The 27049-nt window shown below is 39.2% G+C and overlaps 1 pseudogene; it reads left to right on the top strand.

Moving 5' to 3' along the window:
- The first annotated feature begins 5235 nt into the window (after positions 1–5235).
- Positions 5236–27049, top strand: part of LOC101601323 — a 45796-nt pseudogene continuing 23982 nt past the window's right edge.

The raw sequence follows: 27049 nt of genomic DNA, 5'->3' as shown, positions 1-27049 counted from the left end.
GCAATGTCTCTGTGCCTAATATCCAAACTGTGGCTCTAATAATCTTTCACCCCTTCCATGAAATTCCCTGAGCCATGTTGAGTTTGTTTTCAGTCTACTTTGGTGATTATCTCTTAGGAGTCTCTCGAGCTCGGGTTTGGTAGGTGCTGAGTGTCCTCAGTGTCTATCTCCTTCACTCTTTTGCTGATATTAAGTTCACCAAGAAAACAACACTTTTGCTCATTTCCCCAGTTCCTCTATGGTTTCAGCTGGGGCCCTGGTGAAGTGTGATGTATCATTTCTCTCCTCAAGACCTGCTCTGGTCTGAGAAAGAAAAGCAGATTCTCCAATGGAGAGTAAAGTATCCACAGCTTAAATGGGATAACAATTATTAGTTTAGAGAGAATTTAATGTGTGTAGACCCTCTTGTAGCCCAAGATTAGTGGAATATTAATATTGGAAAGCAAACCCAATATCTGGATATGATTCAGACTTGGACTTGTTTCTCAGTTCCAGATATGGGTTCCTTTTCACTAAGTGGATCTGTTAGCCAATCAAAGAGCAGTTGATTACCCACCATGGCTATGTACCACTATTGCACTTGTGTGAGAATCACATCATATTTTTACTTATGAGTAGCTTAGACCTCGAATTGCTTGGTCAAATGTTGGCCACTTTCTCACAGTAGCTCATGTAGCACCTTCTAGCATGAGACAGGCTAATGGTCTGAGGACTGGTTTCCTTTCAGATTCCAGCCAGGTCTCTTCATGTTCTGTACCAAAAGTATGTGGTGTCTTCAGCAGTAGGGTCTTACCATTAACCTCTGATAGGTAATCAAGTGCTCTGACAGAAGTCTGTTTTGGTTTGAGAAACCTTGTAGGTCTCTATCATGATCAACACCTCATTGTGAGCACATCCTGGTGCTGGGAGGTATAGGCCATCACCAAGGCAAAATAAAGAAGAAAAAGAAAGAAAGAAAAAAAAGAAAAAGAAAAAAAAAAGAATCAGGAGAAATTTAAAGTTAGGCTTCATCTCATCCTTTCCAGGGCCCTTCGATTCAGGTGCTCCACATAAGGTCCTGTTGAGGGTTCAACATGTTTGAGCAAATAGCTTTGAGGCATGGAGCTTTTAGGGTAAAATGCTCAGTAAGGGAATAACTGGGCCTGTTGGTAACTTTATAGTCAACCTTTATAGCCCAGGCTGGCCTTGAATTCCTTATCCTCCTGCCTCTGCCTTTTCAGCAATATCCTACTGGTGTGCACTGCCAAAACCTTTTTAGAAGTCTCCATGTTCCTTTCAATAGTGATTGTACCAGTTTACATTCCCACCAACAGTGTATGAGGGTTTCTGTTTCTCTATATCCTCACCAACATTTGTTTTCATTTTTTTTAATGTTTTTATGTTTGCTATCCTTACTGAGGTATGGTGGACTCTCAGAGTTGTTTTAATTTGCATTTCCCTAATGATTAGGGATGTTGAACATTTTCTTACATGTTCATTTGCCATTTGTATTTCTTCCACTGAGAACTCCCTGTTAAGTTTTCTGCCACACTTTGTGAGTGGGTTGTTTGATTTTAGTTTTTTATTGTTTAGGTGTTTGAGTTCTTTGTAGACTCTAAAAATTAGGCCTCTGTCAGTTGCAGAGCCAGCAAAACTTTTGTCCAATTCTGTGGGTAATATATTGGCTCTGCTCATGGTATGTTTGTCTGTGAAAAAACTTTTCAGCTTCATGAGATCCCAATGGTTGAGTGATGGTTTAAGTTCCTGAGCAACTGGGGTATTGTTAATGAAGTCTTTCCTCATTCCTATATCATGGAAAGCTCCTCCGACTTTTTCTTTCAGTAGTAGAAGAGTTTCAGGTTTTTTATTGATGTGTTATCCATTTGGACTTGATTTTTGTGCATGGCAAGATGTATGGGTCTAATTTCATTTTTCTGCAAATTGTTATCCAGTTTGTCCAACACCATTTATTGACGATGCTTTCTTTTCTCCAGTTTACATTATTAGGGCCTTTGTCAAAGATCAACAAGCTATAGTTAATTGACCTAAATTCTGGATCCCCATCTATCACATTGTTCTATATTCCTTTTTTTTTTTTTTTAATGCCAAAACCATGCTGTTTTTGGTACTATGGCTTGGTAATATAGCTTTAGATCAGGTATGATGCCTCCAAAGGTATTTCTTTTGCTGAGAGTATGCTTGGATATCTGAGACCTGCTCCTGTTCCATGTGAGTTTTGAGATCATTTTTTCTATCTCTGTGAAGAATAATGCTGGGATTTTTACTGGTATTACATTAAATTTGTATATTGCTTCTGGTAGGATTGCCATTTTCACAATGTAATACTGCCTACCCAGGAGCATGGGTGATCCTTCCATCTTCTCAAGTCCTCCTCGGTTTCTTTTTGAGTCTTTTTATGTTTTCATTGTATGTCTTTCACATCTTTGGTAGTGTTATTCCAAGCTTTTAAGAAATTTTGTTGCTATTGAAAATGGGACAGTGTTGCTAGTTTTTCTCTGTATCTTTGTCCATTGCATATAGAAAGGCTACTGATTTTTGTGTGTTGATTTTGTATCCTGCTACTTTGCTGAAAGAATTAATCAACTTTAAGAGTTTTGAAGGCTCTCAGGTTACATGTGTATAGGATCATGTCATGCAAACACAGCTAACTTGACTTCTTCCTTTCCCTTTTATTTCTTTCTCCTGTCTATTGCTTGGCTTAGGACTTCTAGTACTATGTTGAAGAGCAGAGGTGAGAGTGCACACCCCGGTCTTATTCCTGATCTCAGTGGGAACTCCCATTATCTATCACAATACAGCATTGTGATCCGATAGCATGCAGTAAATTATGTCAATCTTCCTATATATATGGAGGCAGGCCTTATGACCCAGTATACAATCTATTTTAGAGAAGGTTCCATGGGATGCTGAGAAGAGTGTGTAATATGTGGATTCTGGGTAGAATGTTCTGTAGGTGTCCATCAGGTCTAATTGTTCTATGGTTTTGTTGAGCTCTCTCACTTCACTGTTGATTTTTTGTTTGGATTATCCGCCTATTGATGACAAGGGAATATTGAAGTCACCAACTGTTATGGTGCTGGTGTTTATTTCTGCTTTGTTGTCCAGTAAGTTTTATTTTATGAATTGTGATGCATCTGTGTTTGGTGCGTAAAGATTGGTGATTGTGATATCCTCTTGTTGGATCATTAGTCTGATGAGTATGAAATGCTCTTTTTTGATTAGTTTTGGTTTGAAGTCTATTTTACCCAATATTAGTATAGTTATGCCTGCTTGTTTCTTATTCCATTTGCTTGGAATATCTACCCTTTCACCCTGAGGAGGTCTCTGTCTTTAGTGATAAGGTGGGTTTCTTGAAGATAGTAGATTGATGGGCCCATTTTTCTGATCCACCCTGTTATCTTATGTTTCTTGATGGATGAATTAAGACCATTAATGTTTAGGGTAATAACTGTGAGGTTTGATTTAATTTTGCAATATTGTGGTACTTTATGGGGTTTGGTAATTTCTTGGACTTTTTAGTTTTTTGAGCCTTCTCTAGATTTGGTTATGGTGGTCTGCTTCTTGTAGGCTCTTGAGATTGTTCATTTGACTTTTCTGTGTGGAGAATTCCCTGAAATACTCTCTGTAGGTTTGTCTTTGTGTTCATATATTTTTAGAACTGACTTTTCTCATGAGAAGTTTCTCTTTCACCACCTATTATGAGGGATTGTTCTGGGTACAGTAGTTTGGGTTGGAAGCCATAGGTTGTTAGACTTTGCAGTGGTCCATTCCAGGCCCTTTTGGCTCTTACAGTTTCCACTGAAATGTCTGAGGTAATTCTGATAGGATTAACTTTATATGTACTGTGTTGTTTTTCTCTTGCTACTTTTTAGAACCTTCTCTTTGTTTTCATTGTCTAGAGTATTAATAATTATGTGTCTTGGAGAGTTTTTCCTTTCCTTTCCAATCTGTTTAGAGTTCTGCTAGCTTCTTATATTTAATGGAACTCTCTTTTAGGAGGGTGGGAAAGTTTTCTTTAACAATTTTATTGAATAGGTTCTCCATGCCTTTGGTCTGAAATTCTTTCATTTCTGGTATATCCATGATCTGAATGTTGGGATGTTTAAGGATATCCTATAGTTCCCTTGTTCTTTTGTTCACAAAAATTTTTGAACTTATTCAAGTCACTGGACTCTCAAACTGTTTCTTCTGTCTTGTTTTCCAGTTGTAAGGTTCTGTCCTCCACATGACTGACTGTATTATTCAGGGCTTCTAGAGATGTTTGAACTTGTTCAATTTAGTTTGTATGTTCTATTGCCTTTTTCTTTATAGTATCCATCCCTCAGTTGAGTTTCTTTCCAGGTAATTTTCTGATTTTTTTAAATGGTTTTTGGAATTCATCCTTGCATTTATTCATGTTGTCATTGAGCTTAGCTTTTTATTTGGGTCCTCTTTAGTTTTATTTATTTTTATTTTTATTTTTGGCTCTCTTTCAGTTGACTTAACTATCTTTAGAAGTCTCTTTCTCTCCCTCTCTCTCTCTCTCTCTCTCTCTTTTTTTAACTAGGTCCAACCTAATAAGGACAGAATTCACACAATTGTTGATCTTTTGTTGATTTTCTGCAAGTTCTGCCAATTGCTTGATCAGGGTCACATACCTCATGTCTTTATTTTGGGGTTCTGATCCTGTTGTCTCTTCTATGTTTTGATTAGAGATTTCTATTGTGGGATTAGGCAGCCTTGTTGAGTTTACTTCCATTTGATGTTTTATGCTTTTCCTTTTGCACTGTGCTCTGCCCATCACAGTGTAGGAATCTTATTTAATTCAAGAGGAATCTGTAGCTTACCCTTGAAGTGTCTTCAGTGATTGTTTCCTTTTGGGTTTGACTGGATTAGGCTTTTGATGGCAAGGGACCAGTCTTCTCAGGTGGAAAAAGTCGGTGTGGTCCTGGTGGGGACCTGGTGGAGGAGCAGGGAAAGGAGCCTGGAGGGTCTTGGAAGCAGGTGCTGAGATGGAGGGGATATGATGGTGCTGAACCATTGCCTGGTTGCTGGGTGAGGGGACAGGACTACATGGATCGTGTGGCAGGGTGGGGCTGGGGGATGGGACAGCACAAATCAGGTGGCACATGTGTGGTGGGGTGAGGGGAATGGGATGGTGTGCACCAGGTGCTGAGACATGGTGGGGGTATGGGACAGTGTGGATCTAGAGGCATGCACCTTGTGGCGTGGACCTGGTGGTGTGGGCTTGGCAGTATGGACCAGATTGCATGGTGGGGAATGGGGAAGGATTGGCACATTCCTGGTGGTGGCAGGTGGCAGGTGGCAGGGTGGGGACCTGGTCGCAGGGAAAGGGAGAAGGAAGGGAGTGAAGGTGCAGGAGGGAGGAACGAGACCCAGTCAGCAAGAGGAAAGGTGAGAGGATTTGGGACCTTGATGTGCAGAGCATGCAGGTAGCACAGGAGTGAACCTGGTCTGTGATATGTTGGCTGGGATGGCTACTTGCGGAGTTTGGGAGACTGGTGGGCTACCTGAGAGCATGGGAGTCAGCATATTCCCGACTGTGCTTCTCTGTGCCCTCCCACTGGAGGTCTGCTAGGACTTGCTGACCCTGGAACCCCACAGATATTGCCTGTTATTACCCTGGGAGCTGAATCATGGTTAGGCAGATGTTATACTGATTGGAAGTCTCTGATTTTTTTAATGAGATACTTGTACCATTAAAACTGCATATGTCTTTGTGCATTGAAGGATTAGAAAATCTGAAGACCCAAGTTCTTGGTTCCTTATGATAATGATCATTTGGAACTGGACAGAGGAGTATTTAATTTATTAAGACTACTACTATCACTCTTCTATTTGATAGGACCAGACATTTTTATTATTATTGTTTTGTGATTTAGCTCCACATGTGTCAATAGGATCTAGATGGGTTATAACAAACTTCCCAAAGAACAACTGAAAAGAGTTATAAAATATAGAAAAAAATAAGAAGGAAGTACAACCCGGAGTTTTATTTTTGTAATCCCTATTACTCTATTTTCTTCAGAGCACTGAGTTGAACTAAGTTAAAATGCATTTTAAATACTATGCATGAAGCATTTACTGAAAATGTGGTATTATTCAGTCTCACCAGTGGCTTTGGTAGGTGAATCTGTTCTCTAGAAAAGTACTCAAAAAATTATTTTCCTATAAAGTATTTCTCAAACTTGCATGTAAACATAAAGGAAATATACAAAGACTTAAAAATCTAGAAAGCATATTTAATTTTCATAGTATTAAAATTTGTAGAAAACATCCTGATCTATTTTGGGTTACAAGATTTTAAAACTTCCAATCAATTTAGAAAACCTCCAAATGAATCTAATTTTCTATGGTCTTTGCTATTGTATTGTTTGAATTAATCATTAAAAGAGCCATGCTCTTTTGAAATAGATGTATTATATCCACTAAATTGCCCTCTAAATATTTATTTTTAATGCTCATATAAAAGGGATGATCTCACTTTTGGTTAGAGAATGCTTCTCTTTTCAGATGGCAGTGACCACTGGGGTGACTCAAAACTCATCAAAGTGCTAATAGGAAGTGACAGTGGAGTGTTCAGCACTAAGCTAGTTATCTCTATCATATCCTCCAACACTCAGGAACTATTATAGAAGAGGTGGCAGAAATAATGTAAGAGTCAAAAGAAGGGGAAGAGTCCTTTGCAACTCTATCTTCCAGACACAGAGTGGTGGGTGAAGTCATGAGCTCACAATGGCTATTGTTACCTACATGTAAACTACATAATATTGGGCTCATTAACATGTTGTCATGGATGATGAAAGAGGTAATAAAATAACATCAAAATAGAAGAAGGACTAGTTGGAAAGAAGGTGTTTAGTGTAAAGGGAATGGAGAACAAAATAGAAAAAAATAAAATTATAGATGTTTTAAAAATATTGTCAAAATTTCCTATATTTATTCATTTATTTATTTCTTACTATTTTCAAACTTTGGTGCTCAGTGACCACAGTAGTATTTTATATCATCCATTCTGTCTGTCTCTCTCTTCTTTATGATGATTATGTATCTGTCAGTTTTGATGTAATGCATGTTTTGAACTTGTATATGAGGAATGCAGTGGGGATTGACTGAGAATGTACATTTAAAGCCATGAGATAACAAAGAATGTTATAATTGCTATTTTCTTAAAAGGCAGGATAGATGTGGCAAGGCAGCAGCCATTAGTTGCTGGATTCTTATACATGCAAGGGTTTATGCTTTCCATTCCTTTGTTTAATCCGTGTAACTATTTGATAGCCAGAAGTCTAAGTTAATGAAGATTTAAGGTTCATTAAGTTTGTCTTGTTCAATGCCACTCTGTTCAGGACTGAAATCTACCTCTTTGATTGTTTGAAAGCTATAAGAATAAATGGCAGAAGGTAGGAGAGGAAATGTGTATTCTGGACATGACAACACCAAGTTCACTTGGCAGTATTGTCAAATATTTGTAACTTCAAAACTACCTTTTTTTCAAAGACAATATTTGCCCTTGTTTCATCAGTGATGACTCAATCCCACACTTTCCGTGTAATTAAGATTTGCATTTTTCTCTAGGGTAAACCTCTTAAAGATGCCTTCAGAGAGCCTTGCCCATTTAATCGCAAAGCTTGGGAAGCTGAGGTGGGAAGAGCTCAGCTGGTCTGAGGCCAGCCTGGGCTACAGATTAAGTTCGAGGTCAATCTGGGCTAGAGTGCGACTCTGCCCCAAAGAAAAACAAAATAAAACAAAATGAACCCATCTCTCTAGCCTCACCAGAAATGTTTTCATATTTAGCAGAGAATATTGTTTCTTGGCCATTTTGCATGATGCTCATTCTTGAGATATTATGTAAAAAGTATTTTAAAACCTAAACAAGCTTTTTGTGTGTATATCTGAGAAAGTGTAAACATTTCAAGGCTTAGGTTTGTTTCAATAAATTTGGTCTATTATTCTGATGTGAAAATTCTACAAGTGTTAGGTAATTAACTTTTTTTGCCATTATAAGATTGCTATAGTTCTGTAGATAGTATTCTGTGATTGATTGCCATACAGTTTGGCCAAATTGAGGTTAATTTAATTTTCCTTGGGACTAAATGAAGAAATAATTTTTGAGAGGAAAAATTTAGGTTGTGTAATGTGACAATCAATTCTTATTCATATTAACTGAAATAAGATAATAAAAAATTATCTTTCTTATTTAATGGTCAAACCTCCTAGTCTTTGACTTTGAACTTGGGAAGCTCTCCAATAAAGTAATCAAATACATTCTCAGCAGTCATCAGATGTCTTCACCCCTATATTTATTTTTGGCATGTCTAGAGTACTTAGTGCTGTTGTCTGCTTGGCAGCTTGTTTGGGCCTTGATCATGTGGCACCAATGCCTTTCCTTTGGACATGTGGTTTACCTGTTAGAGACTTTTCACAGTGGAGGACTGACAATGTTGAGGATAAGCCAGCACAGCCCCACCTTGAGTTTGATGCATGTGAACAACACAATTTCTTAGAAGATTCAGAAGGTAAAAACTACTCTGACATGAAGAGGCCAGAGAAAATATGATGGCGTCATAGCAAGACAAAAGAGAGGACATATTTGACCAGATGGGCTGTGATCACATCTTTGAGGAAATGAAATTTGGATGGAAGATAAGCATTGAAAATAAGCTATGAAGAGAGAAGAGAAGGAGGGTATGAGAAGGTCTTGACAGAGATAAGTGTTTGGTACAGAATTGAACAGAGGCCAGAGTCCCTTGCAGGGAGTTTTAGGAAGAGAATACAGTGGAATGGGAATGAAGAGGCACACAGGGACCCAGTTAATCAAGGCTGATAGATACTATACTTCCTATGGGAAGCCATGGTGAAGATTCTGCCAGGCCCTTGGTAGCATGCACAGGGGTCTCACAGTAACTTTGAAGGATGAGGAAGCCAAGGTTATTCAAAGCCAAATAAGTTTATAAATGTCTTTCCAGTGTAAAATGACAGTGTTCTTTCTGGATGTAGGTCCATCTTATCCCAGAGCTCACTTATGTTGGAAAGGAGTGTGGGAGTAGATCTGATGGACGAATTATTGACAAGGAACAGCCCAGAAAGAAATGGTAAGATAGAATTTGCATTTTTTGAAATCTCTATTCTGTAGTCAAAGACCCTGTGAATGGATCTTCTTGGATGCTTTGAATAAATTTTTCTCTGATAATGTCAAAGTAAAAACTAACTAGAAAATAAGTCCCACACATAGGTGATCTCCCTAACATTTTCTTCATTTACATAAGTAAAGGAAAACAAAGACATCTTTGGGACTGAGCAACATTCTCATATTTTCTAAATGCAAATGAAATTGGCTCTTCCCTCCTCTTACTTCATAGTCTATTTATCACTTGTTTCCTGTTCTATTTAAATGTTGTATCTTGGCGTTTGAAGTCCCCTAAAATTATGTTGTCTTCTTTATTGGGCACGACAGTTAAGTCACTGGTGAGTGAGCATCTGTTTCCCAATTCCCCATCTCTGTTGGTACAAAAGGATCTCCTTTACTGGGCACCTTGGATGAATGATTGTCATGTAATGGGGTCATAGCCAATGAATAGCTCAAAAAGATAATTTTTCGGAGTTGATGGCTATATAGGTCTAGCAGTTTGCTCAGTTGTCTACTTAAAAACTTTCATAGTTAACAGTTTTCCAATGACAAACCTCTAGAGTCTTTGAAGAAGCAAAAATGGAGTAAATCATTAGGAGAAAAGGTTTGAACCAAAAATAGCCTAATCATTGTGGTGAGCGCCGTCTGTTTGTTGGTGATCTGGGCAAATGAAGGCGTCCTGGAGACTTGACAGCTGGCTGACATATTTCTGAATGAGTGAGGAAAATTTCCAGTTCATCTGTGGAGAATTTGGTCCGACATTAAGGCATGAGGCTACCCATCTGCAGCTTGCAATTGGTATAGACAAGAGAGTCACTATTACTTCATGGAAACAAGCCACAAATCTGGGACCAGGCAGACTGGCATGACTATCCAGGCTTGGCAGTGCTGTAGTTTAGTCTATTGTCACAAGGCTACTTTGCCAAGGGAGAGTGAGAGTCCGAATGCATGGCACCCTCATCGCACACATTATCTTAGAGTGGAGAGAAAGTGTGGAATAAACTACAAAACTCCGACTTCATGAAGGGTGGTGTTTTGCACTCTCTTGCTTGTTGGTTGTGGCCATCCTAATGGACTAGTCTTTTGTCCCTCTGAAGGCCATGTGTTATTTGAATTGGACAGCTCTGTTTTGATGCTGATATCAGTTTGTGGGTTACTATATCTGGTTGCCAATCATGACTCAAAGGAGGAAACTCTGGGATGCAAAACCCTCCATATGCCCATAAATCAGAAACTGAATACAAGCTGGTAACAGGAAGTTAATTGTGTGAGAGTTTGAAAGTCTGTTGGCCAGCCTTTATTGAGATGCTAGTGTTGTATTGTGTGGTATTTGGGTGATTGCAAAGAAAACAAAGAATTCAGGAATATAAAAGAATATAGAAGGAAACAAACTTAGGAGTTCATGCAGACCAAATAGCCATGTCAAATAGAAAACTTGTTCCTTGCCTTTGGGCTAATATTACAAAGGGTAGGCTAAATTAAAACACAAAGAAAACCTATGTTTACCCCATATAAATTGACTGTGGTCACTACATTACACATTTTTTTTGTCTTTTTTTTTTTTTTTTGCATTTGTTATACTTGCTTGACTATATTTAAAATAGTTATATTACTACTAATTTTAGTAAAAAAAAAATAATAAGAGTGATTGAAATTTGTTGACCTGTTCCTATTTTTTGCTTTCTTTACAAGTGTTGCATCACCAGTTCTCTGTGAAATAAATCTATAATGCAAATATTATTATTGTTCTATGATGAAAGGGAATAAACATATAAAATTAGAAGATATTTTGATGGGTATGACCTCTCTATTTAGCTTGATAATAATATAAGCTTCTCTCCATGTTCAGTAACCTAAGCCATAAGCTTTTGACTTTGTTTCAGTACCAGGTATGAATTTTTACATGTCTGGTACAAATTTCATATGGAGTGCATTTATGTATTATTAGATTCATTTTGAATATTTTATTAATTATTTCATATAGATTGTGTGAGATTGATCTTTAAGTTTTTTCTTCTATTGTTTTTAATCTAGATTTTCTTTCATTAAAGCAATGATGTTTTTATGTAAGTTAGAAACCTTCCTTCTGCATATATTTGTAGGAATAGATTATAGACAATTGATAATATTTCTAACCAAACTGTTTGGGAGAATTTACCAACAAAACCATTTGGGCATGAAGCTTTCTTTTCAGAAGTTTGACAGTTATTGATAATTGATCACTTTCTTTAACAGATATAGAGCTTTTGAAGTCACATATTTGTCCTTGGGTGAGTCATAATTTTTCTATATTTCAAGGAATTTCATTTTACTTGAGTTTACCAGTATGTGAGCTTGATGTTAATCATAGCATACCTTTGACTATTCATAGGATTTTTAGTGACAAACTTTCTTTTTCAATCATTGTTAATTTGTGCCTTTGTTCTTTCTCTCTTTTTCTTGTTATAAATTTTGCCAACTTTTTTTTTTTAGAGAACTAGGCTTTGGTAACACTTATTTTTTTCCTATTGTTTCTCTGTTTTATTTGGTCAATTTCTGTTCTCATATTTATTATTCCATTTCTTATGCTTTTAAAGCTTAAATTTCTTTCTCTAGTTTCCTAATGAGGAAGATGATGTTATTGATTTTTACTTTTATTTTCTAACAAGTTTATTTAATATTAGAAATGTTCAATTAAGCACTATTTTTGCTAGATCCTGCATATTTGGTGAATTTGGTAAGGTAGAGAAGGGCAAATTTGCATTTTGGTAAGTTGTGTTTTAATTTTCATCTTGTTGAAAACCTTTTAGATATTTTTTTTCAGAATTATTAAAAGTTTTAATAAGTTTTCAAACTTGGGGATTTTAGGATTTTAGATTGTTTTGAGAATAAACTATATATAGTTTAGGTATTTCATTGCCTATTAATGCATGTTTTACAGGGATATACTGGTGAATATGGGCTGGAAAAACATGTAAATTCTGCTGTCATTATATGGAGTATTATACATATCTTACCAGAGCAGGTAGATTGCTACTGGTGCTCAGGTCAACTATGTCCTTGCTGATAGAATCTAACTATTTCATCTGTTACTGAGAGAGTTGTTGAAGTATCTGACTATATTGATATACATTCTCCTATCTTTTCTTGCACTTATATGAAATTTGCTTTATTTTCTTTGATATTCTCTTCTTAAATGTACATGCGTTGAGGATTGTTATATATTTATCATTATTTAGTGCTTATATTTATCACCAATAATCTTTTAATGAAAATAACTTTGTCAGGGCTGGAGAGATGGCATAGTGGTTAAGCACTTGCCTGTGAAGCCTAAGGACCCCAGTTCAAGGCTCGATTCCCCAGGACCCACGTTAGCCAGATGCACAAGGGGGCTCACGCGTCTGGAGTTTGTTTGCAGTGGCTGAAGGCCCTGGCTTGCCCATTCTCCCTCTCTCTCTTTCTCTCTCTCTCTCTGCCTCTTTCTCTCTGTCTGTCATTCTCAAATAAATAAATAATTGAATAACAAAAAATATTTTAAAAAAGAAAATAGCTTTGTCAGAAATTAATATATCTACTTTAGAGAAGAGTAGGTGCATTTAGGGTGTTGGGGCCAGAGACTTGACTTCAGTTTTTTTTTTTTAATTGGTGTTAAACATGTTATATCTTTCTTCATCTCTTCATTTGTAACTTACTATGTCTTTATAATTTGTATGAGTTTATTCTAAACACGATGAGATTGAGTCTTGTTTATTCTCTTTGTAATTTTTAACAAATATTTTATTTGTTTATTAGCAAACAGAGAGAAATAGAAAGATAGAGAGAGAAAGAGAGAGAGTGATTATGGGCATGCTGGGACCTCTAGCCACTGCAAAAAAGTTCCAAACGTATGTGTCACTTTGTGCATCTGGCTTTTGTGGGTACTGGGAAAAACAAACCCAGGTCACTAGGCTTTGTAGGCAAGTTCCTTAACTGTTGAGCCATCTCTCCAGAAACTGTTCACTTTTAAAGTGATAAATGATACAAGTGAGTTAAAATGATATTTATGGTTTATATCTGTCCTCTATTGTCCTTGTTAATGATTTATTTCCCCTCTCCTTTTTCACCTTATCTAGTTTTATTTAAGCATTTTCTATAATTTCATCTTATCTCCTATGATGGATTATATAGATTGTCAACCTCACATGATATGGATTCACCTGGAAGACAAATCTCTGAGCATGTTTTGAGGTATTTTCTCAGTTAGATTCATTGAGGTGGGAAGATCTACTGGGATGATACCATTCTGTGGGCTGGAATCATAGCTGCATAAAAAGGACAAAGGAAGCTGAGCAACAATATTCATTACTTTCTGCTTCCTGACTGTTGATTATGGCTGCTCCTGCCAGAATACCCACAAACCATTAGAGAAAACAAACCCTTCCTTAAGTTTCTTCTTATCAACAAAATAAGCAACACATAATTTTCTCTCAGTATATCATTTATGTTTTTTTCTATTTTGTTGTTCTATAGTTTATGACATATATTTTAAAGCAAAATAATTCTACCTTTAAATAATGTTATTCTTTTTCACATACAGCACAAATAGTTACCTCATAACAGAGTGTTTCAATGCTTCCATTAGTCCTTGGTGACTTTATTGTAATGATTTCATTTATCCATAAGCTATAATAATCTAAAACATTACTACTGTTATAGCTTTAAAACAATTATTATAGCTGGGCATGGTAATGCACACCTTTTATATTAGCACTGAGGAGGCAGAGGTAGGAGGATCACCATGAGTTTGAGGCCACCCTGAGACTACATAGTGAATTCCAGGTCAGCTGGGGATAGAGGGAAACTCTACCTTGAAAAAACAAAAAAAATAATTATAACACCAATTATGAATGAACAAATAATTTTACATTAATAATCTTTAATAATACTCTTAATTATTAATAAGATTTATAATCATACCTTAATAATATTTTCTTTAGGAAGACCTGAAGGTTTTTTTTGTTTTTTTTTTTAATTTAATTTATTAGTTTTCTTTTCAGTAAATACAGGCAGTTTGGTACCATTGTTTAGGCTCATCTGTGATCTACCCCATCCCATTGGACCCTCCTTGTTGATGAAAATGGGTCGTGCATTGTGGAGTTAGCCCACAGTTATGGGTAAGATAAATGTCTCTGCAAATCATGACCCAACATGTGACTCTGACATTCTTTCCGCCCCCTCTTCCGCAAAATTTCCCTGAGCCATGTTGGGTTCATTTTTGGTCTGCTTCAGGGCTGAGGTGTTGGGGGCCTCTGAGGCTCTGGCATCTGATTTGGTAGGAGTTGATTTTTCTCTGCATTGGTCTCCTTCCCCTTTGTGCTGGTATCCGGTTCACAGGAAAACATCACCCTTGCTTGTTTCGCCAGTTGTCCTTAGTTTCAGTTGGACCCCTTTTGAGGTATGTTGGGGCAGCTCTCTTCTTAGGATCTGCATCTATCTGGAAAAGAGAAGCAGATTCTCCAACAGAGAGTAAGTTAGCACCCGGAGAATTGAGATAACACTTATTTTTTGATAGACAGTATGATAGGTGTAGGCCCTCTTATACCCCGTGATTGATGGTAGCTTGATATTGTAGAGTGGGCTTGTGTTTGGGTATGGTTCTAACTTGTTTCCCAGTTCCAGCTATGGGTCTAGTACCACTGAGTGGATCAGTTAGCCAAATCAAGAGCAATTGGTTCCTCACCATGGCTGTGTGCCACTATTGCACTTGTGTGGGCATCACATCAGGTTACTGGTTGCTAATTACGTTACACAATGCGTTGCTTGGACAGATCTTGGTCGTTTCCCCCAGTCACCTATGTAGCACCTTCTGGCACTAGACACACTGACTGTCTGGGGACTGACTCTCTCCTGGCTTCCAGCCATGCCGTTCGATTTTGCGTATCAGCTGCATATGGAGTCTTCAGCAATAGGGTCTTACCACTGGCCTTAGGTGGGTCATCAAGTACTCTGACAGAAGTCTGTCATTGTTTTGGGAAACCTTGTAGGTTTCTCTGATCAAAAGCTCATTGTGGATGGTAGGCCCAAGCTGGAAGTGGGGGTTACAAGTCAGTGTCCACTAAGAAATTGAGGAGAAACATAACTAATATACAAGAGTTAGAGAGGAGAGAGATAGTGGGGAGAGGGGGAGAGGGAGGGAGGGAAGATGTAGGAGATTTAGGTCAGTCTTGATCCTACCCTCTCCAGTGTCTTGTGGTTCAGGTGTTTCCTGTAAGGGTCTAGTGAAGGTTCAGCCATTTGGTCTGTCTTTTAGGAAGTAGAAATTTATGGTACCATTGCTGTTTGGGTCCAGATTACTGTTTTCCACCCTTCGATGCCCTCCCCGCCCTCCCATCCATCTTATTGTCTAGTCCATGAGTTGCTTGCTGGGTATGTAAGGTATCTTGGGTAGATTCAGGTTAGGTGTTGTAGATGAGTGAGACTATGTGTCTATTTTTTTTCTGTGATTGGGTAAATTCGCTTAGAATGCTCTTTTCCAGGTTCAACCATTTTTCCTCAAATTTCTTTATGTCGTTTTTTCTTACTGCTGTATAGAATTCCATTGTGTAGATATACCACATCTTTGTTATCCATTCTTCTAATGATGGACATCTGGGTTGATTCCAGCTTTTAGCTATTACGAATTGAGCTGCTACAAACATGGTTGAGCAAATCTCTCTGGCTTTTGGTTTGAAGATTTTAGGGTAGATGCCCAGTAATGGTATAACTGGGTCTGTTGGTATTTCTATAGTCAGCTTTTTCAGGAGTCTCCATATTGCTTTCCAAAGTGGTTGTACCATCCTGCATTCCCACCAACAGTGAATGAGTGTCCCTGCTTCTCCACATCCTCGCCAGCATTTATTTTCATTTGACCTTTTGATGTTGGCTATCCTTATTGGGGTAAGGTGGAATCTCATAGTTGTTTTAATTTGCATTTCTCTGATGATTAGGGATGATGAACATTTTCTTAAGTGTGTGTTTGCCATTTGTATCTCTTCCTCTGTGAATTGCCTGTTTAACCCTGTGCCCCATTTTGTGAGTAGGGTATTTGTCTTCTTATTGTTTAGACTTTTGAGTTCTTTGTAAATTCTAGAGATAAGGCCTCTATCAGTTGGATAACCTGCAAATATTTTCTCCCATTCTGTGGGTATTCTATTGGCTTTGCTTATTATATGCTTGTCTGTAAAGAAACTCTTCAGCTTCATATGATCCCAATGGCTGAGTGACTGTTTAAGAACTTGAGCCACTGGGGTTTTGTTCAGGAAGTCTTTTTTCATTCCTATATCATGGAAAGTACTTCCTAAATTTTCTTCCAGTAGTTTTTGAGTTTCTGGTCTTATGTTGAGGTCTTTGATCCATTTGGATTTGAGTGTAGTGCATGGTGAAATGTGTGGATCAAGTTTTAGTTTCCTGTATGTGGTTATCCAGTTTGTCCAGCACCATTTGTTGAAGATGCTATCTTTTTTCCAGTCTATATTGTTTGGGCCTTTGTCAAATATCAAGTAGCTATACTTGCTTGGCCCAAAATCCGGGTCCTCAAGTCTATTCCATTGGTCTTTACTCCTGTTTTTATGCCAGTACCATGCTGTTTTTATTACTATGGATTTGTAATATAGCTTTATATCAGTTATGGTGATGCCACCAGAGGTATTTCTTTTGCTGAGGATGTGTTTGGAGATGCGATGCCTTCTGCCGTTCCATATGAAATTTGAGATCTTTTTTTTCTATCTCTATGAAGAACACTGTAGGGATTTTAATTGGAATTGTGTTAAATCTATATATTGCCTTTGGTAGGATTACCATCTTCACAATGTTAATTCTGCCCTTCCAGGGGCATGGGAGGTCTTTCCATTTTTTCAAGTCCTCCTCAATTTCTTTTTTGAGAGTTTTTATATTTTCGTTGTATAGATCTTTTACTTCCTTGGTTAATGTTATCCCAAGGTATTTTTTTGTTGTTGTTGTTGCTATTGAAAATGGGACTATGTCCTTTATTTCTTTTTCTGTGTCTTTGTCATTTGCATACAGAAATGCTACCGATTTTTGTGCATTGATTTTGTATCCTGCTACTTTGCGATAGGAGTTAATCACCTTCAGGAGTTTTGGGATGGAGTCTTTTGGGTCTCTTACATATACAATCATGTCATCAGCGAATAGAGCTAACTTAACTTCTTCATTTCCAAATTGTATCCCTTTTATTTCCTTCTCCTGCCTTATTGCTTGCGCTAGGATTTCCAGAACTATGTTGAAAAGCAGAGGTGAGAGGACATCCCTGTCTTGTTCCTGATCCCAATGGGAATTCCTCCAGTCTCTCTCCATTAAGTATTAGTTGGGCCTTTGGAGCTTTGTATATTGCCTTTATTATGTTAAGATGTGAACCAGCCATGCCGATTCTCTCCAATGTTTTGATCATGAAGTGATGTTGTATCTTGTCAAAAGGCCTTTTCTGCATCTATCAAAATGATCATGTGGTTTTTATGTTTAAGCTTGTTTATGTGGTGTATTACACTGACAGATTTTCGTGTGTTGAACCACCCTTGTGTTCCTGGGATAAATCCCACTTGGTCAAGTTGGATAATGCTTTTGATGTGTTGTTGGATTCGGTTTGTGAGTATCTTGTTGAGGATCTTTGCATCTATGTTCATTAGGGAAATAGGCCAATAGTTTTCTTTTCTTGTGGCATCTCTGCCTGGTTTTGGGATTAGGTTGATACTAGCTTCATAGAAGGAGTTGGGTAACTTTCCCTGTTCTTCAATTGTGTGGCACTGTTTTACGAAGATTGGTTTGAGTTCTTCCATGAAGGTATGATAAAATTTGGCTGGGAATCCATCTGGTCCTGGACTCTTCCTTTTTGGGAGGTTTTTTATTACTTTTTCAATCTCCATGAGTGTGATGGGTTCATTGAGGTGATTGATCTGCTCTGAGTTTAGCTTTGCTAGATGATATGCATCCAGGAATTTATCCATCTCCTCCACATTTTCCAGTTTTGTGGAGTAGAGGTTTTTGAAATAAGTCCTGATGATTCTGCCGATTTCACTCATGTCTCTTGTGATCTCTCCTTTTTCATTTTGAATTTTGTTAATTTGGAGTCTCTCCTTTTTTTGCTTGATCAAATTGGCTAGAGGTTTGTCAATCTTGTTTATTTTTTCAAAGAACCAGCTCTTTGTTTTCTCAATTGCCTTAATTGTTTCCTTGGTTTCCAATTCATTAATTTCTGCTCTGATTTTATTTCTTTCCTTCTAGAGCTCTTTGGGTTGGATTTTTCTTGTTTTACCAGTGCCTTTAGGTGGATGGTTAGGCTATTGATTTGGGATCTTTCTGTCTTTTTTATGAAGGCATTGAGTGCTATGAATTTTCCCCTGAGGACTGCCTTCATTGTGTCCCATAAGTTTTGGTATGATGTGTTCTCATTGTCATTCAATTCCAGGAATTTTGCATTTCATTTTTTATTTCTTCCACTATCCATTTATTGTTTAAGAGTGTGCTATTCAGTTTCCAGTTGCCGTTGGGGTTCTTGTTGGTTTTTTTGTTGTTGATTTCCAGGAATATAGCATTATGATCTGATATCATGCAGGGAATTATGTCGATTTTCCTAAATATGTGGAGGCTGTCTTTGTGACCCAGTATATGGTTTATTTTAGAGAATGTTCCATGGGCTGCTGAGAAGAATGTGTAGTCTGTGGATTTGGGATGGAAAGTTCTGTAGATGTCTGTTAGGTCTAGGTGCTCAGTGGTTTTGTTGAGCTCTCTTACTTCCCTGTTGAGCTTCTGTTTGGATGATCTGTCTATTACTGAAAATGGTGTGTTAAAGTCTTCAGCTATGATGGTGTTGGTGGTTATTTCTGTTTTATTGTCAAGTAGGTTTTGTTTTATGAACTGTGGTGCCCCTGTGTTTGGTGCATACAGACTTATGATTGTGATATCCTCTTGATGGATTGTTCCCTTTATAAATAGGAAGTAGCCTTCTTTGTCTTTTTTGATTGTTTTTGGTTTGAAGTCAACTTTATCTGATATTAATATAGCTACACCTGCTTGTTTCTTATTCCCATTTGTTTGGAATATTGTTTTCCACCCTTTCACCCTGAGGAGGTTTCTGTCTTTAGCGGTAAGGTGGGTTTCTTGAAGGCAGCAGATTGAGGGGTCTAATTTTTTTGATCCACCCTCTTAGCTTGTGTCTCTTGATAGGTGAATTAAGGCCATTAATGTTTAGGGTGATAACTGTGAGATTTGATTTGATCCCTATCATGTTGTGGTAGTAGAGGTGTGTTGGCATTTCCATGGAATTTAATTTTTTTTTTCTATCTACTCTGGGTTTGATTGCTGTGATCTGCTTCTTGTAGGCATTTGTGTTTGGTTATTTGTTTCTTCTCTATGGAGAATTTCCTGGAGTACTTTCTGTAGGTTTGGTTTTGTGTTCATATAATTGTAAAGCTGAGTTTTGTCATGGAAAGTTTTCCTTTCACCATCTATTATAAAGGAGACTTTTGCCGGGTTGAGTAGTTTAGATTGGAAGCCATAGTTCCTTAGAGTTTGGAGAGTTTCATTCCAGGCCCTTCTAGTTTTCAGGGTTTCCATGGAGAAGTCTGAAGTAATTCTGATGGGGTTTCCTTTGAAAGTGGTGTGCTGTTTTCCCCTAGCTGCTTTTAGGATTTTATCCTTGGTGTCAATGTTTAGAGTCTTAATGATAATATGCCTTGGGGAGTTTCTCCTTTGGTCTAGTCGGTTAGGAGTTCTGTTTGATTCTTGAATCTTGATGGGCCTTTCTTTTAAGAGACGGGGGAAGTTTTCTTCAATTATTGTGTTAAATAAGTTCTCCATGCCTTTGGTCTGAAATTCTCCTTCTGGTATTCCAATGATTCTGATATTAGGACATTTAAGTGTATCCCACATTTCTCTCATTTTCTGTTCACAAGAACTTTTGAACTTACTGAAATTTTTGGACTTTCAAACTGTTTCTTCCATTCTGTCTTCCAGATCAGAATTTCTATCTTCCACTTCGCTGACTTTATTCTTGAGAGCCTCTAGCGAGTTTTGGACTTGTTCAATTAAGTTTGCATTTTCTATACTTTCCTATGTATCACTTCGATCGCTTTGCCCAGCTCCCTTTTTGTCTCATTTTCTGATTTTCTTGATGATTCTTGGAAATCATCCTTGCATTTCTTTATGTTTTCCTTTAGTGTGGCCAATTGATTTTTAAGGTCCTCTTTTTTTTCACTCTCCCTCAACTTTCTTAGCTCTCTTTGAATTCCTTCCAGTGTCTTGTCATATTGCTCTAGCTTAGTGATTGTAGCATCCACACGATTATCTATCCTTTGTAGCTTTTCTGCCAGTTTTAGCAGTAGGTTGGTCAGGGTTGCATTGTTCATTGCTTCCACTTGATGCTCTGATCCTAAACACTCTCCTATGTTTTGGTTAGATTTAATCCTTGTTGGACTAGGTGATATGTCTGGATTTTCTTGCATTTTATTTTTCATGTTATTTCCTTTGCGCTGTGGTCTACCCATGTCAGTGTATGGGCAGGTAGGTGGGTGGAGCAGCCTGGGATCTAGCTTAATGAGAATCCAAGGCAGCCTGGGGCAGTTGCAAGTAGCCTGGTTTTTTGCTCACTCTTGCCAAAGCCACCTATCTATAGCCTGACAGGGGCACCAAAGTTGCCTGAATTCTCACCCAGTAATGCACCTAAGCTGCCTGCCTTCGAGCTTGAAAGGGGACTGAGGTAGCAAGCCCTGAAGCTGCCCAAACTCTGGCTGGGTACACTGGGGCCTGTAAACAGTCTGTGCTCTCCCACCTCAGGGGAGTGGAGGATGGGTGGTGATGGACAGGTAGGGGATGGCCCCTGCGCTGTCGCTAGTGACTCAGTGTGGGCTTGTGTGGCTCTTGCTGTGGGTCTGGGCCTGCTGCATGTGCAATTGTAGTGCAGAGGCAGCTGATGTGGGTATGGGATCAGGACACAGCAGAGGCTGACCAGTGGCAAGTGATGTGAACACAGCAGCAGGGGATCTGGCAGCTACCTATTCACGGCAGGGATGGCCCCCATGGGCCTGCGAACCAAGCACCACGTGGCTGGTCTACTCGTAGGATCAGAGAACAAGGGTGAGGTAGGAGGTCTCAGCTTCAGTGCAGCAGGCTGTCAGTCTTAGCTGGTGGGTGACCTATCACAGCACAGCCTCGCGGGGCGTGGGGGTGTGCAGAGGGGGCGTGGGGGGTGGTCAGGGGGCACGTGGTGCGACAGGGCATATGGGGTGAGTGGGGCATGCGGGGGGGTGCGGGGCACGCCGGGGCACCAGGCGCTCAGGGTGGGGCGTGCGGGAGGTGGCGGGGCACAGGGGGTACGCGGGGGGGGGTGCCTGGGAGGGGTGGGGGTGTGGGCCACTCGGGTCTGTCGGGGGGTGTGAGGGGCGCGAGGTGGGCACGGGGTTTGCGGGGCACACGGGGCAGTGTGCGGGGTGTGTGCGGCGGGGTGCGTGGGGGGCGCAGGGCGCACAAGGCTTGGGGTGTGTGTGGGGGAGGCGTGGGTCACACAGGGGGGCGAGGCACACAGGGGGGGCGCAGAGTGCATGGGGGAGGTTGCAGGGCGTGCCAAGGTACGCAGGGGTACGCGATGCTGCGGGGTGCGCGGGATGACACGGGGTGCATGGTGTGCGCTGGATCGCGCAGGGGGGCGCGGGGTGTACGGGCCTTGTGCGGAGGGGGGTGTGTGGGGCACGCGGGGGTGGGGCGCGGGTGTCGTGGGGGTGGGGTGTGGGGCCACCAGGATGTGGCGGGTTGTGGGGCGCACGGGGTCGTGGTTCACGGGGGTGTGTGCTTCCATTTTACCCCAATCTGTGCCCTCCCTCTTGCAAAAATTTCCTAATTGCCCTCTAATACTTGCCTTTTTTTCCCCCTTGGTATCTGGAGTGCAGCTAGGTGTTCGCCATCTTGGCCGGAAGTCCCAAGACCTGAAGTTTTGAGCTGTATAATTTTCTTCCTGAACGGTTTATTTTAGGATTTCTGGGGACATGCATTGTAGAATTCTCTTAGTGTTTAACTGTCTGGGAAAGTTGAAATGATATTTTATTAGATGAAGAATTATTGGTTGATGATTTTCTTTTTTCAATTACAATATTTCACTCACATTGGAGAGATGACTTATCAGTTAAAGTACTTGCCTATGAAGCCTAAGGACCCATGTTTGACTCTCCAGATCCCATGTACACCAGACACACAAAGTGACGTAATTGCACAGCGTCACAAAGATGGCACACATGTCTGGAATTCGATAGCAGTGGCTAGAGGCCCTGCTTCACTAATTCTCTCTCTCTCATAAAATGTACAAAAAACATATTTCATTCCACTTTATTTCATTTCACTGTCTTTTTCATTGTATGGTTTTTGCTCAGAATCTGCTTTAACACTTGCTTCTGTATAAGATTTTCATCCCCTTACTTTTGACATCATTCAATATCTTCCATTGCCTCTGCTTTTCTGAAGATTTAATGTTATATTCTTGTCTTTTTGATTTTGTTTAAATTATTATTTTTGTTCACTATGGTTCCTGGATCTATGATTTGATAGATCATCAATTTTGGAAAGTTCTTGGAAAGCTTCCATATTCATTGCAATTTATTCTTTTACATATCCAATTATGAGAATATTCTACATTTTGAAATTTCCCAACAGTTAGTTCTTCAATATTCTGTTCTAAAACTTGGTATTCTCTTGACCTAACTGTAAAATTACTATTTCTTCAGCTGTACATTTTTTTTTTTCATTTCTGTTAATTGTTTTCAACCATAGGATTTCCTTTTACCGCTTATTTAGACATTTCATCTTTCTGTTTACATTGGCCCTATTTATTTTTATATTTACTTTTTCTAGTGAAATAGTTAACATACTAATATCACAGCTATTGTAGAATGTCTTTCTATTATTTAAAAATCTATGTCATATACTGGTCTAGACCATGCTTTCTCTTGAATATCATGAATTTATTTTATTGAATGCTGTGTTTTATTATGTGATGACAACTGAGATAAATGGACCTTTTGTATGAAGATTTATGAGAATGTAGGGAGGAAATTGAGCTGTGTTTAAAATTTGCTGTAGCTGAAGGTTCTAGAGGCTCCAAGTTTTCTTGTATCAGTTTTCAGTCTCCTACTGTGTGGCCTTCCTTAAGTACCTTTGCTCAGACAGTTTTTGTCTTGTTGCTCTTTCAGCTACTATCTGCTGGAGTGCTCAGCTATGGAAATGTAGTAGTCAATAGTCTGATTGATGTCTGTTTTATGAGCCCATGTCTTGAGGCTGTGGCTTTTACAAAGATTTTTTGTTTGGTTTTTCTGAGGTAGGGTCTCACTCTAGCTTACACTGACCTAGAATTCACTATGGAGTCTCAGAGTGGCCTGAAACTCTTGGCAATCCTTCTACCTCTGCCATCCAAATGCTGGGATTAAAGGTGTGCACCATCACGCCCTTTTTACAAAGACTTTCATATGTAGAGTTCACTACCAACTTTGCAAGTTCATTTCCCAACTGTAGTATTCTGGATCTAATTCCCTGGAGCTTAGATACTTGTTGGCTTGGTTTCTATTTCCTGATGAGAGAAGAATTCTAGGAGCTTTAAGGAGATGAAAGTTTCCAAGTAGGGAAGAGTTCCAAATTCTTTCTTGTACAAAAGTGAAGGCCTTTACCATGATGAATATCTCCCTTTGTTTCACAATAATTACACCTTCATTTTTAGGGACTCCTTCTCAAATCTTTCTTTGAGTATCTGTAGATTTATTTGTGGACAAATCAACAAAATATGTCCTAGAATTGTACACATCTATAGCCTTTAGGCATTGCTTATGCTAGTCTACCCTCAGTTTTTAGTAACACATCAAAACTAGCATTGAGTGAGAGGGTAGGATCAAGACTAACCTAAATCTTCTACATCTTCCCTCCCTCCCTCTCCCCCTCTCCTCTCTATCTCTCTCCTCTCTAACTCTTGTATACTACTTATGTTTTTCCTCAATTTATTAGTGGGCACTGGCCTGTAACCCACACTTCCAGCTTGGGCCTACCATCCACAATGAGCTTTTGATCAGAGAAACCTACAAGGTTTCCCAAAACAATGACAGACTTCTGTCAGAGTACTTGATGACCCACCTAAGGCCAGTGGTAAGACCCTATTGCTGAAGACTCCATATGCAGCTGATACGCAAAATCGAACGGCATGGCTGGAAGCCAGGAGAGAGTCAGTCCCCAGACAGTCAGCGTGTCTAGTGCCAGAAGACGCTACATGGGCGACTGGGGGAAATGACCAATATCTGTTCAAACAACTCATTGTCTAATCTAATTAGCAACAAATAACCTGATGTGATGCCCACACAAGTGCAATAGTGGCACACAGCCATGGTGAGGAACCAATTGCTCTTGATTTGGCTAACTGATCCACTCAGTGGCACTAGACCCATAGCTGGAGCTGGGAAACAAGTCAGAACCATACCCAAACACAAGCCCATTCTACAACATCAAGCTATCATCAATCATGGGGAACAGGAGGGCCTATACCTATCAATCTGTCTATCAAAAAAGTAAGTGTTATTTCAATTTTCTGGGTGCTAACTTACTCTCCATTGGAGAATCTGCTTCTCTTTTTCAGATAGATGCAGATCCTATGGAGAGAGGTGCCCCAACATACCTCAAAAGGGGCCCAACTGAAACTAAGGACAATTGGTGAAACAAGCAAGGGTGATGTTTTCCTGTGAACCGGATACCAGCACAAAGGGGAAGGAGACCAACGCAGAGAAAAATCAACTCCTACCAAATCAGAGAGCCAGAGCCTCAGATCCCCCCAACACCTCAGCACTGAAGCAGACCAAAAATGAACCCAACATGGCTCAGGGAAATTTTGTGGAAGAGGGGTTGGAAAGAATGTCAGAGTCACATGTTGGCTCATGATATGCAGAGACATTTATTGTACCAATAACTGTGGGCTAACTCCACAATGCACGACCCATTTACATCAACAAGGAGGGTCCATTGGGAAGGGGTAGATCATGGATGAGCCTAAACAATGGTACCAAACTGCCTGTATTTGCTGAAAAGAAAACTAATAAATCAAATTAAAAAAATATATATCAATAAAAATTAAAACATAAAAAAAAACTATCATTGAGTGTTCCATCAATTCATATCTCTAGTAGGCTACTGCTCTGGATAAGAGGATCTTAGCTATGTTTTTCTGGATGTGCCTATTTTTCTAGATTTCAGGGTTGATTTTCATCTGATTTTTTGATGGTAACAAGAAACAAAATCATTAATTTTAACTTGTTCATATTTTACTTATTGTTAGAATGAGACTCATGACTCTGCATAATGAAATTGAAACTGGAAATCTAAGGAGATAATGTTCCATGGTCTGGAACATAAAAGGTATGAGTAAGCTATAGGGAGCAAGGCTATAAAACAAGTATGGCTGCTTTAAAGAGAGCACCTTCAGCATTTTGCTAAGAGTTGGGACTATATGCTATAGGCCAGAACTGTGCCAACATGGAAGAGTTTTAGTAGGGTAATGATAATGTTAGAAGAATAACCTGGTGGCAGAGTGGGGGACCATTCCTTGGGGACCAGCGACACTGGTGTAATTACACAATGGCATCTCAGATGCTTATGCTATTTAGACATTTTACGAGCTTTCACTTCTAATGAGGCCTTAAGTGTTTTTCCCAAGGTTATGGCAATCAGAACTAGCATGAGATTTTTCTGACTCCACAGCTTTTATAACCACCTGTTATGCCCTGTCTGAAGAGTATGAGGACATGCAAAGTATGACTGGAACTATCTGGATTAATCAGAAAGCTTCCTAAGGAAAGTAGCCTTTAAACTAGATCTTGATAGAAAGACTGGCTATGGCTAGGTGAACAAATTAGGAAGGGAACATATAAACCATAATAAAGAGCAAGATAAAAGTTAGTAATCATTTCATGATTAGATAATATGTATAATGGCAGCAGCATGGGCATGATGGCATCTGTGGGCAGTGCAGCCTGGTCTGGGTGGGGCTGGAAATAAAATAAGTTGCACAGTGATTTCTGCCATGGTGAGGCATCAGGTTTATCTCCTGAAGGGATTGGAAACAGCAGAGTAAGTGGCCTGATCAAGTGAGTTTTAGTGAGGTCATGAGACAGCATATGGTAAATGAAGGCAATGAAATGAGCTTGCAGGTAGGGAGGTCATTTTAAAGGCTGTAATGAAATACAATAAAAAGAAGTTCAAGGTCTTGCATATGTGTTCACATTGCTGGCATAAAATACCCTGCCAAGAGCAGTTTGAGGGGAAAAAAGGGTTTATTTTGGCTTATAGACTCAAGGGGAAGCTCCATGATGGCAGGGGGAAATGATGGCACAAGCAGAGGGTAGACATCATCACCTGGGCAACAGCAGATAGATGACAACAACATGAGAATGTGCCAAACACTGGCAAGTGGAAACTGACTATAAAACCCATAAGCCTGCCCCCCAAAATATGCTGTGTCCAGGAGGCACTAATTCCCAAATCTTCATCAGCTGGGAACCTAGCATTCAGAACACCTAAGTTTATGGGGGACACTTGAATCCACACAAGGACTTAACATTAAGTCAAATATTTTATGTTTAAGTATTCAAATAAAAATAAAACATTTTTACTTATTTGCAAGCAGAGAGAAAGAAAGGAAGGAGAGGGATGGGTGCATCAAGGTCTCTTGCCACTGCAAAAACTCTAGAAATTTGCACCTCTTTGTACATCTGGCTTTATGTGGACAGTTAGGAGCCAAAACCAGATATCAGGCTTTGAAAACAAATGCTTTTAACCACTGAGCAATCTTCCTAGCCCCAAGGATTCAAACATATTATACTCATTTGTAAAGAATAAAAATAAAAGTTCTGGGTGACATTCAGATCTATTTTCAGCTATTCATGGAAATTGTCT

The sequence above is a fragment of the Jaculus jaculus genome, chromosome 1 (assembly GCF_020740685.1).
Source record: "Jaculus jaculus isolate mJacJac1 chromosome 1, mJacJac1.mat.Y.cur, whole genome shotgun sequence".
In the NCBI taxonomy this organism is placed as follows: Eukaryota; Metazoa; Chordata; class Mammalia; order Rodentia; family Dipodidae; genus Jaculus; species Jaculus jaculus.
The sequence above is the reverse complement of the archived record's forward strand: the minus strand, read 5'-3'. Positions and strand labels throughout refer to the sequence as shown.